The 16,641-nt window shown below is 36.6% G+C and overlaps 1 protein-coding gene across 4 annotated transcripts in view; it reads left to right on the top strand.

The window, feature by feature from the left end:
* Positions 1–16,641, top strand: part of LOC129725148 (uncharacterized) — an 89,546-nt gene that overhangs the window by 17,884 nt on the left and 55,021 nt on the right. The gene's annotated exons all lie outside the window — the stretch shown is intronic.

Genomic DNA, 16,641 nt, shown 5'->3' with positions numbered 1-16,641 from the left:
AATAAATTTAGAAAATTAAGATCAAAAGTAAAGAGAAGGTGAAGATATAAGTTCAAGTAGGAAAGAAAAGTGAGCAGAGATAATAAGGTATGGAAAATAGCGGAAAGCTGTTCTAAATAATTTGCAATAAATAAAATGTTCAAACTTAACCTACTATCACAGGAATCATCACAGTCTAAAGGTCGCGCATGGCTACGCACCAGACTAGGAGGAATTTAAGAGAACACCTAAATTGTAGGCATAATTAAAATATTTATAGATGTATCCTAAACTAAATAAAATATAATTCTAGCTTTGATCTGCTAACAAGCTGATACAAAGAGTGTTCTCTCGTGACAAAACCAACAAAGTGTTCAGCTTGAATTTTCTCGTGAAGCTATAAATTTCAATGATAAACCTTGTGAGCGGGAGAGGGTTAAGATCGTTGAATCACCGCTAGTGTCTGATTTCCAGAATACTTCTGAATCACCGATTCCAGCTCTTGCTACATTTCATTAGAAAGTCCAATACTTTTAGTTTGTTGAAGATAAAGCTGAGTGTTTGGCAGGCAGGTTTTAGAGCATTTGAATACCTAAGTAATTAATGTGAAATAGCGGCCACGACCCAAGTTACACTGACTGAGTTTTATTCATTTATTTAATTCTGGCCTAATTGATTTACTACCCTTCCAAGCATAGTTGTCCCAGCGTGCATAAGGTTTGTGTAGAACATGGGACTACTATGATTGGAACGGCAGTTTACGGGTTTCAATTTTTTTATTAATTTACAGGTTTCAACATTTTTTGTCAATATACAAAGAAAAAATCAAGCAACTATCCGCTTAGCAGTAAACTCACTAGCAAAAAGAGACACTTGACGAAGAAAATATTTCTTAATTTTTCGTTTACTGAATAAGACAGCATATATTTTTGACAAATAATTTAAGCAAATAATTTGATATTACACGGCAAGTCTGTTGATCGTCTCTTCAAGCAAATATTTGCTTCGTAGAATGCACACTTTGAAGCTGCTTTGTACTTCTACGACGTAAGTTTCGTGTTTTGATACGATATTTAGTTTTATTGCAATATTGTATGGACAAATTTTTCGAGGAGCTCGGAAATCCCGGGATCCCGGGAATCAATATTTCTATTCCCGGGATCCGCGAATCCCGAGAAATCGTTCTCGGGATTGCAAACCCTAGTCCGGTCATGGAGAAATCAGGAGAAAAGTTACTCTTTGAATAACTTTGAAATTAATCTTTGAAATAACTGAATAACTTGAACTGACGATAATAGAATTCGGTAAATAAATAGAAGCTTATATGATTCTATTATAGGGGAACTGCTCCATTATTCATCTCATTTTGCCGATACTCACGAAGAATGCACGGATTAAACACCAATTTTTTACAAATTCATTGACAAATAAACTGAATATGCTAACGAGCTCTTATGGAATCGTTCAGCATTGTATGTTTAGCAAAATTAGCTAGATTTATTCTGAATTTTGTAAATCGAATCATTTTCCACAACGCTTTCAAATCCATCTCAAAACTTGAATCACAGCTCAATTATTCATCTCAGGACGCCCCCATATTCTTCACACTGTTAATCATGAATGAATCACATTATCATGAATGAACGTAGCCGCAGCCCGTCGTAGTAGGTTACCTAGATATCCGCTGTAGTTGTTTACGTGCAAAATTGGTAGCCTAGGTAACCACTGCAGTGCTGTCGATTTATGTCAATTATGTCTGAATAGTTCAACATTTTCAGTATGATTTTTGCGTATTAACAGAAACTGATTTGACAACTTTTGATTCTCTTCAACGCAGTGAAAACAGATGAAAATACATACAGTTGAAGTTCAGGAATTGTAAAAATTCATCTCATATATTTCTGCTAATTGAAGCTTGTTTTAGGAATTTTGAGGTGAACATTTCAAAGATTAAAGTATTCTTAGTGTAGTGAGTGATTTTGTTTAGTGATTAAAATAAAAAGTGGTCCGCTAGTGATGAGAAAATTTTTGGTTGGCTGCTGAACGAGTCCCGTTGTAGCCGTATAGAACAATGCGCGGATTTTTCTGAAGTAGGTGAAAGAGATGGTCGGGTTTCGGGTTTTCAAAGCCGAAACCCGAACCCGACCCGTAACCGATTTTTGAAAGTGTCGGGTACGGGTCGGGTTCGGGTTTGATGGGGAAAAAATTTTCGGGTTCGGGTCGGGTTCGGATTTAAAAAAGGTCGGGTTTAGATCTGAAAATAGGCATTTTTGTTAGATAATGATGCCTAATTTCATGTAACTGTTAAAATCAGTTACATTTCAATACCATTCGAGGCTCAAAGCTTCAGGGTAGTAGAGATGTTCGGGTTTGATGTTTTTCAAACTCGTACCCGACCCGAACCCGAATTTTTTTTTCGGTCGAAACCCGAGCCCGACCGAACCCGAATTTTTTGAGGTGAAGGAGATTTCATAGATTTTATAGTCGGGTTTCGGGTTTTCATACCCAAACCCGACCTTAACCTGAAATTTTCAAACCCGACCCGAACCCGAAATTTTTTTTTCACCAAACCCGAACCCGACCCGTACCCGACACTTTCAAAAAATTTCAAACCCGAACCCGTCGTTTGAAAACCCGAAACCCGACCATCTCTACAGGGCAGCCTCAAATTGGTACAAAAAGTTTACCCCTCAAAAAAAATCTCGGGTTCGGGTTTCACAGTTTCGGGTTCGGGTCGGGTTCGGGTTTCACAAAAATAAAGTTTTTGGGTTCGGGTCGGGCTCGGGTTTGATCGAAAAAAAAGGTTTCGGGTTCGGGTTTCAACCGAAAGAAAATTCGGGTACGGGTACGGTCAAATCCGACCATCTCTAGTAGGTGATTGAATTAAATGAGTTTTCGAGTGCAGATACCCGACGACAATATAAAATTTTAAGCTTTTAAGTAAGATTTTGAGCATTATACTCTATGAGGAATCTAAAGTACACTAAGAAGAATCCATTCCATGGATTAGCAGATTGATTTAAGAAAAAATATGCGTGTTGTATGAGATGAATATATGGGCTGAGATGAATAATGGAGCAGTTCCCCTATTTAAATTGTAGCCATCTCATTAGTGTGAAAAGGAGAAGGGAAGGAGGAGGGAGTAGTAGTAGCGGGTTTGTTCGTGGTAAACTTTTATGATGACATCCATAAATTACGTTACGCTCATAGGGGGGAGGGGGTATCCTTGAGCGTGATGATATTGGTATCGCTTTATTCCATTAGCGTTGGCAAGGGAGGGGGTGGATTTTTCCGTATAATTCTTTACCTCTGAGGGTTTCTGAGCCTGAAAGGAGTTATTATGATAATGGTTTTAACAGCTTGCCTTCGTTTTTGTAACGCAATTTTGAAATCGCAATGTTATAACGTGAACTATTGAACCAATGAAAAATGCCGAGACATGTTTCGAACGTAGATTTCGACCAATCAGAGCTGGAAATAAGGTCAAAAACCATTTTTATGGGTATTTTTAGAACCAAGATTGTAGCTTAAGGCTAGAAATCGACCCAAGACGGCGTCTTCCGGTTTCTGTAAAACACCCTAAAATTGTCAAACACCAACTAACATAAATATTTCCTAAACCAAAAAAGTGCCCAGAGACCAGTGCCGCAAACCTTCACTATCATGAAAGGAAAGAATTGAAATTGAAATCTTTGAACGAACGAGCTGAAAATGAAAGAGACTTTCAGCTCCAATCAGTTGACAGTGATAGCAGCATTTCTGTGATTTCGCACACGCTGTTGTTGCTTTATCGTCGTTTATGCGGTTGAGAATGTAGATGCTTATATAGTTCATCGACTTCATGCATGGTTTGGCTCAAATCAAATAATTTCGATATTAAATCAGATATCTCATTTCTTTCAATGACCGGACTTTCATTGAAAATTGACACCACTGACGCTTAAGGTCGTTTCAACTTAAGACAGTGAAAATGCGGTTTTTGTCACTTTCGTTTGCAGTGTCGAAAATTTTCAGCACTGCCAGAGACTGTAAATCAAATCCAGGCGCCATTTTTAAATCCAAGATGGCGACCTCTAGTTTCCGAAATAGACCGAATAACATCTATTATGGTTAATTTAGGAACCAAAATAATTACACAGTGTAACAAAAATTGACTTTTTTCTGCCTTGGTTCCAATATATAATTTTTTTGTGTATTCTGATGCAAAACCAAATGTCCTTGAGTTTGGACATATTTCAACTTAAGGAGCAACAATGGCGCCAAACTGAACTCAAAGCGGTGATTCTACGAAACCGGTTTTGGCAGAATTTTAGTATATTTCACTTAGCGGAATAATATCGATTATGTGTATGCTCATTATGTATGATATGTGTATGCGGCATGTATATATAAGTATGTGGTTTTGGGGAGCACCGTGAGATATTTCGGTATCGAAATGAAGTCCGGATAACTGAAATGACCAAATACCACTCAGAATAGGTATTTCTGTTATCAAGACGATACACATAGACCAGAACGCTATTTTCCTATCCTAAGTAGCAACTTCCAGTTGCTTAAAACAGTCAAATGATATCCGAAGACTGGAAATCACAATCAGATGCCATTTTGAAATCCAAGATGCAACTTCTGGTTTCCGAAATTGACCGAATACCACTCAAAATTGTTATTTATTGGAACTGAAATGATACTCAGAGGCCAAAAATCGACCGCAAACGCCATTACTTTGTCTCGAAGTTTGTTTCTATTTTTATCTCAAAACGTTATTCCCTTGTTGGCTGATTGGTTCAAGCTTGTCTTTCCAATCTATGCGATTGTTTAATTGTTGCTGTTAATACTTAACCAAATCTCGAAAGGCTTAAGCGAGCTGTTACCAAAAGTTACGTAGTTAGTAACGTAGAACGTTACACTGAAGTTGTATTTCACGCGGTTTTCTTTCTGTTGGAATTTTTAAAAGGATTTAGGAGTTTATTTTTATTTTCCCCTGATTCTCATCTCAAATTATAGGTGGAAATGAGACTCCTCTTGGTAAGAACTTTTGTAAACTGTGTAAAAACTGTTACGAAAAGTATCTCAGGTTCATGGATCAAATTTCCTTCCCTTAATTATATTATTAAAAAACGCCATTTAATTTTTAAAAAATATAATTCGCAAGAGTGTTCGTTTTCTATGAACCGAATTACATTCTCATCATTATCAAGGATAAAAGCCCGCATTCTCGTAAAATCGTTCGTAAAACATCAAAAGACAGATGTCGATTTTTTATAGATAATCTAGCTAACACATGTTCAATTTAAAAAAAATCCATTGTGTCAGTCATGCTTTTTAACATCGTCTATTATATAGGTGTATACGCTATTTCTATATATATTTGGCAGATAAATTCTATTTTAGTATGAGGGAACTCCTTTTTCCACTCTTACTTTTCAGTTCCTTCCTTTTAATCGATTATTATTCCTCAATTAGCTTTAGCTTTCGAAGTCATCTGAAATAATTCCACTCTGTGAGAACCACGGAAGCACGTCGTCGTATTTTAGTTACAGAATAACTCTGGTTGTTCTTAAGACACTCCTTTTGGACTGTATTTTTGGATAATAGCTCCTGAATGTCCAGTTTACCACCTGCAAAATGAAAAACTTTGTTGCAAAATCCAACCTCGCTTATATTATGCAGTCTTCCATGGCACTTAGCCGATCGAACGTACATAGTAGTTCATCATCCATAGTACCTACTTAGCATTTCCTACATGCCGTGTCCTTTGGATTCTGAAAATGTGATTATGGAACTTTGGTTTTTTTCCGTGTTGGGTATTTTATCACTGCGACCAATTTTTAATTTTGCTTAGTTTTAATTTTGCTTAGTCAGGATAACGGACCACTATTGGAAGTGGCCGTCATGATATGACCAATAGCATTAGTCCAGTCTGGTATTACACTTCGCATGCAGCGAATAACCGTACTGGGAGTTGTTCTCCAGAACTCCATCTTGAAGTTTTTTCATAAGCTTCAAGTGATAACGGCTCGGACAATGCCCTGTTATTAGACCAGTATATGTGCTTAGATATTTCTTTGAAAGCTCCAGTATTTTGCGAGGACCGTTCGGTGTTATAAACCTCTTTGACTGCCTACCAATGGAAGTGTTTGTCCAGTTGGACTCCACCTTCAAAATTTCCCACTTTGGTTATTTTCTCTTGTAGATAATTTTAGAATTCGTTTTAGAAGAGCTGCCACTTTTGAACTAGTTCTTAAAAACTTTGCCTTTTCGCCCCTCCAAGTTTTTCTGTCGAATCGTTCCAAAGCAGCACAGGCCGTGAAATTGGGAGAATTTGACAATTCAGTCAACTCACGAGCGGATAGTCTGAGATTTTTGTTCAGGATCGAGCCGTGATCTAAACAAGCGAAAATTTAGTTCAAGGAGATTTCGAACAAAATGATGTATTATTAGATTTTTCAATTCGCGTATCACACTTTACATTGAAAACTGAAATTCAAAAATAAAATCAATTTGCAGAAAGCATACCCAAGAAGCCGTATCGTAATAAATCATTATGTTTCATCAGATGGTGAGCTATTCAATTATTTATATGTATTCATATTTACACTGTCGGTTGAAAGTTTTGAATAGATCTAGAATCAAATTCATATTCAATTGTGGTTCGGTGAAAAGCCGTACTTTAACTCCGTATTTTAACAATAACTTTTACTGGTTTGGAGTAAATAAATAAATGAATAAATGAAGGTTTCGGATAAATAAATAGATAGATAAAAGCTTGTCCCTTAGAAATATTTGAAGAGTTTTTTGATCTCAAAATATTTTTCAGCTAGAGCTAAAGCGGAACAAAATCGAAATTCGAAACGACTCGGTTCAGAAAGAAAAAAAAAATCGCAAATGACATTCCGAGCAGGTGCGCGCAAACTTTCCGCCGGAAGTGTACAAGTATGCGACGACGATGTCCTCTGTGCATATGAGGGAAAACGCACATATATGCGCATGCCGAATGTGCAAAATACGCTTGATTGAGTGAAAATAATGATATTTTCGGTGTCTGTCTTTTCATTGCATTAACATTCTTCTCTGTCAATTTTTTTTTTCATCCTCGAAATCCTTTGTTCTGAGTGACTGGGAAAAACGGCAGAACCAAACGAATAAGGGTTGGGATGCGGGGGAGAGACGAGTGTACCACGTTGAGTAGAGTGGGTGGGACCAGGGTCTGCTGCCGTAAACAGCTTGTGATTGATGGAAAATCGGGTATGTTGTTGTCGTTGTTGTTATTACTGCTGTGTGGTTGAACGAAGCAATTTTTCCTTCCGTCGTCGGATGGCTGGTATTTTCAATCGACATAATGGCAATTAAGAAGTTGACAAGGGTTTTTTCGCTCTCAGAAACAGCGACTCGAGTGTACTGGAAACGATTCTATGCTCGAGGTAAAATCAATGTCCAGAAATGAAAAATGATATCTAGCAGAGTGTCGCGACTGCTTTTCAATGGATAATGTTCTCACTCCGTGATCCCGGAAGTGAAAACAATAACAGTGAAAAAAGGGCGACACGATGATGCAACAGCAGTAATATCCCAGAAGCAATAAACGTCCCATAAACGAGCTGCACTCGAGAAACCGGAAGAAGGCAAAACGCAAAAAACTAAAGTCCGAGTTGTGCTAAAATGTTGCGCCGATAAAAGTAAACACAGACAGCAATAGTGACCGATTCAATTTGCAACATTTTTCATTTCAATCTTAATTTTCTTCTGGTGGTGAGCTGACAGTGAATGGTTCTGTCACTTTTTGTCTTTTTTTTTTTGTTGAAACCGACGTCCTCCGTCCGGGGTTCATCTGCACCGAATTTCGATCTATGTTTTCGCCCAAAGTTCTGTGCCAACAACCTAACATATTTTAAGACTTTTTCTGGATATAATCATTTTTGAAATAATTGCAAACGAAATAATCATGGTGAATTGAACAAATTATGCTTCGTCATTGTCTTGATAAAAAAAAACCTAGATTGAAAGAAACCCGATAAATTTGTCAACACTGATTCTACGCTCTGCGTTGTAAAAGATACATAAAACCAAGATTGCATTGCATCAACGATGTAAAATTTTGACGCAATAAACTTAATGGGATTTTATTTTCGCAGATTTTTATCTGAGCTGATTGCAAGGAGACGTTCATTTTCCTCTTAACGGAGGTGGTTATTAAGTCAGCGTGAAGGAATTTCTACCATCGCAATTTCATACTTAAAATTTAGAGTGGAGTCAAGAGAAACGTTTTGTGAGAAGCAACCTTATTAGAATATTCCAACAGTATAATTTCAATAAACTTACGAAGCAATTGTGAATTTACTCTTTTTCCTCTGAAGTTATTTGCCATTATTCGTGCTATTATTAACACCTTTCGATGCGTTAAGTGCCCTATTTACGCGAAAAAATAAAAAAAGGATACTCACGACTTTTTTTATTAATATTCCTATTACGGGCATCAGCAAATATGGACAAATGGCGATAAAATGCGCTGACCAACAACTGACGGCTATAAACAGTCAACATTCCCTCACCTTGATCATCTCACTCCGGGGTGCTGCAGTTATTCCGATCTAATGGGTCGCCCGCCTTTTGATGCCTTTATAATCGTGCTAATAAAATAAAATTAAATTTTACGAGTTGTACCTCGAAGTAATAATGATTGAATACGTAGTGATTAAACTACTTACGCCGTAACAGGCAATGTCAATTAAAGTTGAATTGCAGCATCGTGTTGAATATTAAAAGGGTCTGAAGAACGTTTACTCTTACAACAGGTGGAGTTTTATGATTGTACCACATGGATGTTTTCGAATAGTAAGATATATTATAGGCCAATGTTTACGGCTTTATACGTGAAAATTAATTATTGATTGATTGCCACACTTCAAAAACTACATTACAGTCATCGGCACCTATGCTTTTGATTATAGATTGAATTTTAAGGCATAACCAATATTCGAAATGCATATTGTTAATAGCCATAAAATTTAAACTTTCATCATAACTACAAGTATTCATCATAACTACCCAAGCAGCACGCATTGTTGCAATGAAGCAAATGCAACTCTCAATGCGGCCTTCAAAGATTGTAATAAATCGCATCCGTTACTTTTATTCAACTTGTAAATAACCGAAAAAGCGCAGGAGGTGGAGCCTATATGCAACTAACAGTGCTATGTGAATCATCATCTGCATCGATAGCCGCTGCAGTATAGGAAGAAAAGAGAGGAGAAATAAAGTTAAGTTGGTTTACCTTAACTGTCATTACTCTTCGGTGATGGTGTCGCGAAGTATAATATAACTACATACATTATAAAAAACCTCAAATATATCGAATTTTTTCTCTACTGACGCTTCTGATAAGCATGTTATTCTACCTGCGATTCAAAATTTACCGTGCAAAAAATGTTTTTACTTCGTAATTATTCACGCGCCTTTTATAAAGTGTTGTAAAAGAAATTTTATGATTCAAACTCGCCAAATTATAAACAATGTTTTGGGAAACGATAGTTCAGAAAACCTTGCTCAGTGGATTTGCAGTGTTAATCATGCGGAATATGGAATAACAAAACAATATTTCCAACAATTATCATTTATCATTCGTTTATGTTAGAGATGGCTGTTTACTGTGTGGTAATTTTAGCATATATATGGTTCAACAAGATGTTGCTATACGTTTTCATCACTAGTTTGCTTTCCTTAGAACAAAACGTTTGTGAAACAACAATATGCAACATCATGTGACATTATCGTTATTTAAAAGCATCATGAAATATGCAGTTGGCAATAGATTGCAGAAAACTATTGAGCATTTTTTAGTTTTCAGTTACGAGAATGATACACGTTAATAACAAAATGTTGCTAAATTCTTTTATATTTCTTCAGAGTAACCGAAAAAATTTCTTGCACTGTTATAAAAGTTTTAAAACAACAAATATTGAGTAGTCTCATTTGAAAACATGTTGCAAGTGCTGCTTGGGTAGTGAAAAACTGAAATTAGCACAGCTCTTACAGTCAGAATAGGAGGTTTGGTAATATTAAATTTGCCTGAATAATAACAGGGCATCAGTAGGAAATTATTAAAATTTACCAGTGAAATTATAGTCAATACTAAACTTCACGCGAAATTCTTCAATACCTCAATGACTTTGGCTCGACAAAATACGTACCCCTTATTATAAAATTAGCCGTAATGCAGCATCTCCAAGGAATTATATTTGCCGATACAAGCCAGGAGGAACAAGATTCGGTATGACTTTTCCTCCTCTTGACAAAATAAGCCCCTCTTAGAATAAACTTGGTAGAGGAGTGCATAGTTACAGCCTCTCTAGGGAATTATGATCTGCAATACTTGGTGTGAGAAATCAGGCTCGGTGTAGTGAAGTAAAAAGCGTGAAAGGGAGAGTAAAACTCATTTTTCAACTTTAGATAGCTACTGCGTCCACGTACAGAACTAAACTAACTTGATGTGATTTTCTCTGTCCAGCGGCATCTATCGGGGTTCATAAAAATATTGCCAAATGATGTAACATTGGCTTTCTTTTTAAGTCGAAAAACATTCAATCTGCCAAGTAATGTCATGTTACCCCTCCCAGCTGGTCTCGAGGTACGATGCTGGCCTAACAAGCCAGTTGTCGTAGGTTCGAATCTCGGCTCGGGAGAGACTGTTAGTGTCAGTAGAATCATAGCGCTAGCCCCGCAATTGTCCTGTACACTAAACAGTTGGCTGCAAAGTCTGTGTATAGTAAACAGAAGGTCGAGTTCCGAATCGGAATGTAGCACCATGGCTTTGCTTTTTTTTGTCATGTTACTTATTCTCATTGAGTAGTATTGCTATTCAGAGAAGTGCTGAATACAGTAGAAACCCGGGCAATATCAAAATATATCAGCTTTTCTGATCGCAACGTGTAGTTCGTACAGGAAATAAGTCAGATTCAGAACAATAAAAATCCAACATATACACGCAAAAGTTCAAGCTTTGATCATTCAATGTGTCCTTTCAATTCGCACAGAATTTGCTCTGACTTTGCACAACCAATGCGTGATACGCATAACGCAAAAGTTGTACAAGGAATACATTGACAGAGATCAAAATCAGAATATGTATCATATACACAAAAATCGTAATGTCTCGGAAAACTTCGGCTTCGGGCGAACGATCAGTTTCGAGGCGCTCAAAAAACCGTTCTTTACTTTCGCGAGCCGGTGCGTATCAACGGCTCGTGCATCCCTAAAAATCATCAGCAACCGAAACAACCAATGGCGAGCCTTGTTGTCGCGGAAGTTATTGACACTGGTACCAGTAACGCAGAACCGAATGCATGTGAATGAAACCAGAGTCATAATTAAATGCAAAATGTTTTGGGCTAATCTCATGTTTTTGTTTATTGTTAATGATTGAATGATGTTTTCAAATGACCTGACATGAAAGTGAATCGATCAGACAATAATTGCTTCAATGGAGTCAGTACCCAACTTATCAGTATTGATTGCTGGTTGCACTGTTTTAACGATGCCAACTTTCTGAACATCGGCTGATGCTTTATAAGTGTAGTGGTTTGGAGCTGTGCAATACATTCAAAATACGCTAGAGCATCAAATGCGTTATGCCCAACGCACATGCGTTGTACTGGTTCCAATTTTAATCAGTAAATGCGCTAATTTCGCTCATAAATGATCTGGTTACGCACACTCCAACTTTTGCGTGTAGGGAATTGGTCTAATAAGTGGAGTGAGCGTGAGAGTGAAATTTATTTCACCATAGAGTGACTCCCGTAATAAGTACCATACTTAGATTGTTAAATTGTTTAAAAAAAATTTTTTATTGTGATACAAATTTCAACGTTTCATGCGTTTTTGAGATATTTGACATCAATAATAAAATGTCAATATCACACATTTAAATTTTGCAATTTTTCATCGACTGAACAAGTAAAACTTGGTTAGGCTTGAGGATATTAGAAAAGATATAGATGGTGCGGTCCCTCTTTAATAGGAAGCCACCGACTCAGCGACACTTCCTTAAGCGAAATTTAAAGTCCTTTTAGCGTTACTTAAGTTGCACCACCAGGAGGCGGACTCTTGCAACCCGGCCTCAGCTCGAAAATTTTTCTGAATCCCAGAAATTAGGTAAACAACGCCAAACGATTTTCGTATTAAAACGCACCTTAAATCCTGAAACTCCCTCTTCATTCACTGTAAATCATGTTCCTTGTTTTGTGGATTGGATATTGTTTTCGAGGCTCCTGTAAATAGGTTTTTAGCGTTGTCAAATGTTTCGTTGTTCATTTTTTATTTCGGATATATTAGAATAAATTAAATGATTTCGTCATGTCGTTTTATTACATTCAAAATCAAATTTTTGATAAACTTTTACTAAAAAATCACTTATTTTTTTACCGTCATATTGATAACGCTAGTAGTTTTTAAGTTGTAATTCTTTCAATAATGAATAAATTAATTACACCCTTGTAAAATGTTACTTTTGGAAATGTTTTTCAAATTTTCTGTTAGCTATCAGCAAAGTTTCATTCAGATCAAAGACAGCGCACTCAATATTTTTTATGGGCCGTGGAAATGCTTTGATTGTTTTCCTGTTACTAAAAAAATCATCAATTAAGGACGATCATTATTTGCGCCATTGAGTCAGAATTTTGTGCTATCCCATTGTTGGTATTATTCCTTTTCCTTACGTGAAAACAACGCATATCGCACCGCGTCGCTTTCAGTATAATATTAGCCTAATACTCTGTCTACCATTTCAAATGCACAAATAATAAAAACCTCTCAGCGCAGTGCACTGTTAAATGTAAATCTCATTATCATGTATTTTACACACCGAGCGCGTGCGCATCAGGGTAGGGCAAAGAGATCGATTTGCCAGAACCAAGTTTTTTTTTATTACATTTGGGGCCCTGAACAATCCTAAATTTACCAGAAGTCGATTGATTTTGTCTCCGCTTGGCGCATTGCATTTCAAATCTGTATGAAAACTTGTATGGTAAAACCTACTTTTTCGCAATTTCCATTCTAGCTACCATACGATTTATGACTTTGAAAGGTAGGTCGCAAATAGAACAAAATAAACTTTTTGGGTTTTTTGTACAAATTGATGCAGAACGAAATAATATACCATGATATTAAAAAAAGGCCGAGTTCTGATTACTTTCACCAGAGTTATAGCCAGAACAATTTTGAATTTTCCTCTTCTACGGTATTTCTTGATCCGGAGGGCAACCGGTAGTCTACCGAAAGTTGAATCTGAGTCCATCGTCTAGTTGTTATCGGCCAAATAGCAATCCTGAAGATCGTAAAGAAAGGGTGTTTTTCTTTGAATTGACCCCAGTCGATCTAGATTAGGTGAAATTTCTTCTATTATCGAATACATATACACTAGCGCCACGAAGTGACAGAATTTCAACTGACAACTTTGCTGAAGACATGAATGTTCTATGTCCTAAGCAGGCTTCTTCCGTTCTCTTGATTTTTGCCCAAATTTCCTTTTCTATATGCCAAACCCCTTGGAGAACTAGACTTTCTCTCACACAGAGTGAGTAATTATCCACATTTAGGCGTAGAGTATTTCAGTCGCAGAGTTCCTTTTCACTCTTTATCATCACGTGTTAGGGATAAACATTTATTTGCTCTCTCAGTTTAAGAGGGAGTAGTTTTCGTTAGCTTCTCCTTTACTAGAAGAGAAGTTGGCCAAATATCAAAACTTTAAGGTTCACATTTAAGCCACATCCTAACCGTTTTCGAATTTGATATTATAGGAAGATTCACAACTCACCATGGGTGCGTATTCTGCAGAAAGTTCGATTATATACTGTTTTTGCCGCACCCCAGAGCGATGAGAACGGTAACGCAATGCTCAGTTGGTCGCCGAGCAATTTATTTCATTTATCTTGCGTGCGCGCATGAGCAATTTACAAGAGTTTCACTGGATTTTTGCTCTGTCAGGAGCTTAGGAGCGTTTTTTCGTCAGAGAAACTATTACTCTGCCCTCTCTCTACAGCAGATGGTGTGATGCACATTGAATGTAAGCTCGCAGTTGTTAAGAGGGAAGAAAACTCTTTCTCTTCAAGATAAAGATGAGCAAAACAAAGCCTGGTCCTAAGATTAGCGAGCTATAATACATATTTCATGCTCAGACTGGACATGTATCACTTTTGCTCTCAACACTTTCTGGTTTTCATTATTTTTCCCATAGAACAAAAGTGGCACATGTTTTTTCATTAAAGTTTGTGTAAGTTTCTTCACCAGAACTCGTTATCTTTTCATGTACCGTCTTTCGAAACCTTTCCAGCAATGATTTAGTGCAGTTATGTTGGAAGGAATGGTTGAAAAAAATTTACTATACGAGTGTTTTCGTTTATCGCGTCTCTCAACAGCTCATTTAACGTCGGCGAATTTGATTTGCAAGACCGATGTGTTAGTGTTGATTCCGTGCACTTCCGTCAGTGGAGTTGATGAGAATGAGAGCAAACACTGGGGAGCGTTGAAGTTTGTCAACATTATACACTCTTCGCAAGTCTCTTATTGCTTCATTCAAAGCATTGAATGCAGTTTCATGTGAGAAGAGGATGGTGGGAATCTGAGCAAGGGTGTGTAGGGTACTCCGATAGGTGTAAGCAGCCATTGCATCAACACCGCATTCTACGGTTGATGTTATATTAAAAGTGAAGCGAAGCGTTTTCACATTGTTGATACTATTCCACACGTGAGAAAAGATGCGTTTCGCGCCGCTTGGCTTTTAATATGATACCCTTTATTAAGCCTTCTAATCATAGTTACTTATTGCTTTACTTTCATGAATTTCAATAAAAAAAAGTTACAAATATGTAAACTGAGCATTTTAATTTGTTGGTGAAACATGTTACTTTAGTTCTATTATTGAAAGGTCCTTGAAACTGTATATGTTTTATTCCCTTTTAATAAAATAGGGTACAGTAGAGTTTTCTAAGTGAAACGACGGTTTTCACTGTGATATTAATACAAAATTTGCATGGAACACTTCCAGAAAATGCTGCCAGATCCGAGATTTATTCTACGAAAAAAATTAACCTGAAAAATCAAAAATGTCAACGCTTACAAAAAAATTCTCAAAAAAAAAAAATTGGTAACATGCTCCAACACACAGAAGAGATAACTTCTTCAAAGATAACAAATGTTATATTTTATTTTTTTGTGTATTTGACAAAAAAGTCAAAGTTACAAATGTCAGAATTGTCAAGAGTTTTAAAATGTCTGAAAATAAAGAATTTAAACAAAATGTTTGAATTTAAATTTTTTGACTTGCGACTACGTCTTTGTTTTAATCAGGGAGGCCACTCCACCGGGAAAAACGAGAAAAGCGGGAATTTCAAATCACCGGGAAAAAATACGGGAAAACCGGGAAATTAGGCTTCACGCCGGGAAAATAATCCTCCTTCATGTCTGCCGTTTCATTTGTTCAACAGTTTCTGAGGAAATGTCAACATGAAAACCTGTTTTTTTGCACAATGACCTAACTGGCATGATTCTGCCGGTTAAAGAAGTCAAAAAGTAATCAGCGTCGCGGGAGGCGTATTGAAACTTCTTGTGAATAGTGTTCTACATCGCATCGGGTAGAATCCGGTCAAAAGTCAGGTAGGAACTTCGAGTCTCGATTTTATTTCGAACCGGACCGGAACGGAGCTAGCCGGTTTGTACTTCTCGATTTTTGATATGATTTTAATGACAAGCAGCACATTTAATTTCATTTGCAAGTAACATACTTTAAAGAGAATATATATCAAATATTTTTAACAAACTGTGTTCGTCTGCCATGTTGTGGAAACTAGGTCAATATCTACTGAAATTTCGTTAATAATATAAATAATCAAGACTCTGTTATTTTCAACATACTTTACATTAAGTGTTTTGCAGAAAAAAGTAGTTTTTTTATTCTGTGTTCGACCTTTTGACTACTGAATTTTGTTGGGGAAAGACGCTACCTTGAAGAGCTTTTTCCCAGACCTCAGATTTTTCTATGTCAAAAACAAACAGTAGCTTATAATATTTTTTTCAAATTGTTTATTCAGAGTGTCAGCTGTATTTATTTTACGGACTATGAGAAAATTTGTTATACATTCCATTGGCACCAGCTCGAAAATTTTGTAATCCCAGGATCGAAGTTTTCCGAAAAAAAATGTTTTGAATGAACTATGAAGGTACTTGCTAACGTCGAAAAACAGCTAAAAACGATAAAGAATAAATGCTTTTCATAGTTTTGTAACACTATTTTTGCAAGGCATAAGCATGCGAAAATTATTTTTTTCTCATATGTTTTAAAAATAAAACACCGGGAAATTTTATTAAATATCATCGGGAAAACCGGGAAATCGAAAATTGTTATTGAGTGGCCACCCTGTTTAAATACTGGGGTATATTCTGTAAAATTGGAAAAGAAATTGGTAAATGTTCCGTCTGACTTCAAACGTTAATAACAACATAATACGTTACATCAACCATTATACATCAGTATAAAAAAATCCCCGTCTCAACAAGTCAATTTGATTTGATTTGAGTTTTTTTTATTAGAGAGCATTTATCCTGAGCTCCATTCAGCTCTAAACCAACAGGTCAATTAATGTTTGCTTCCATGAATTTAGACTTTTTTTTCAC

Source organism: Wyeomyia smithii, chromosome 2, assembly GCF_029784165.1.
Source record: "Wyeomyia smithii strain HCP4-BCI-WySm-NY-G18 chromosome 2, ASM2978416v1, whole genome shotgun sequence".
NCBI classification, from domain to species: domain Eukaryota; kingdom Metazoa; phylum Arthropoda; class Insecta; order Diptera; family Culicidae; genus Wyeomyia; species Wyeomyia smithii.
The sequence above is the reverse complement of the archived record's forward strand: the minus strand, read 5'-3'. Positions and strand labels throughout refer to the sequence as shown.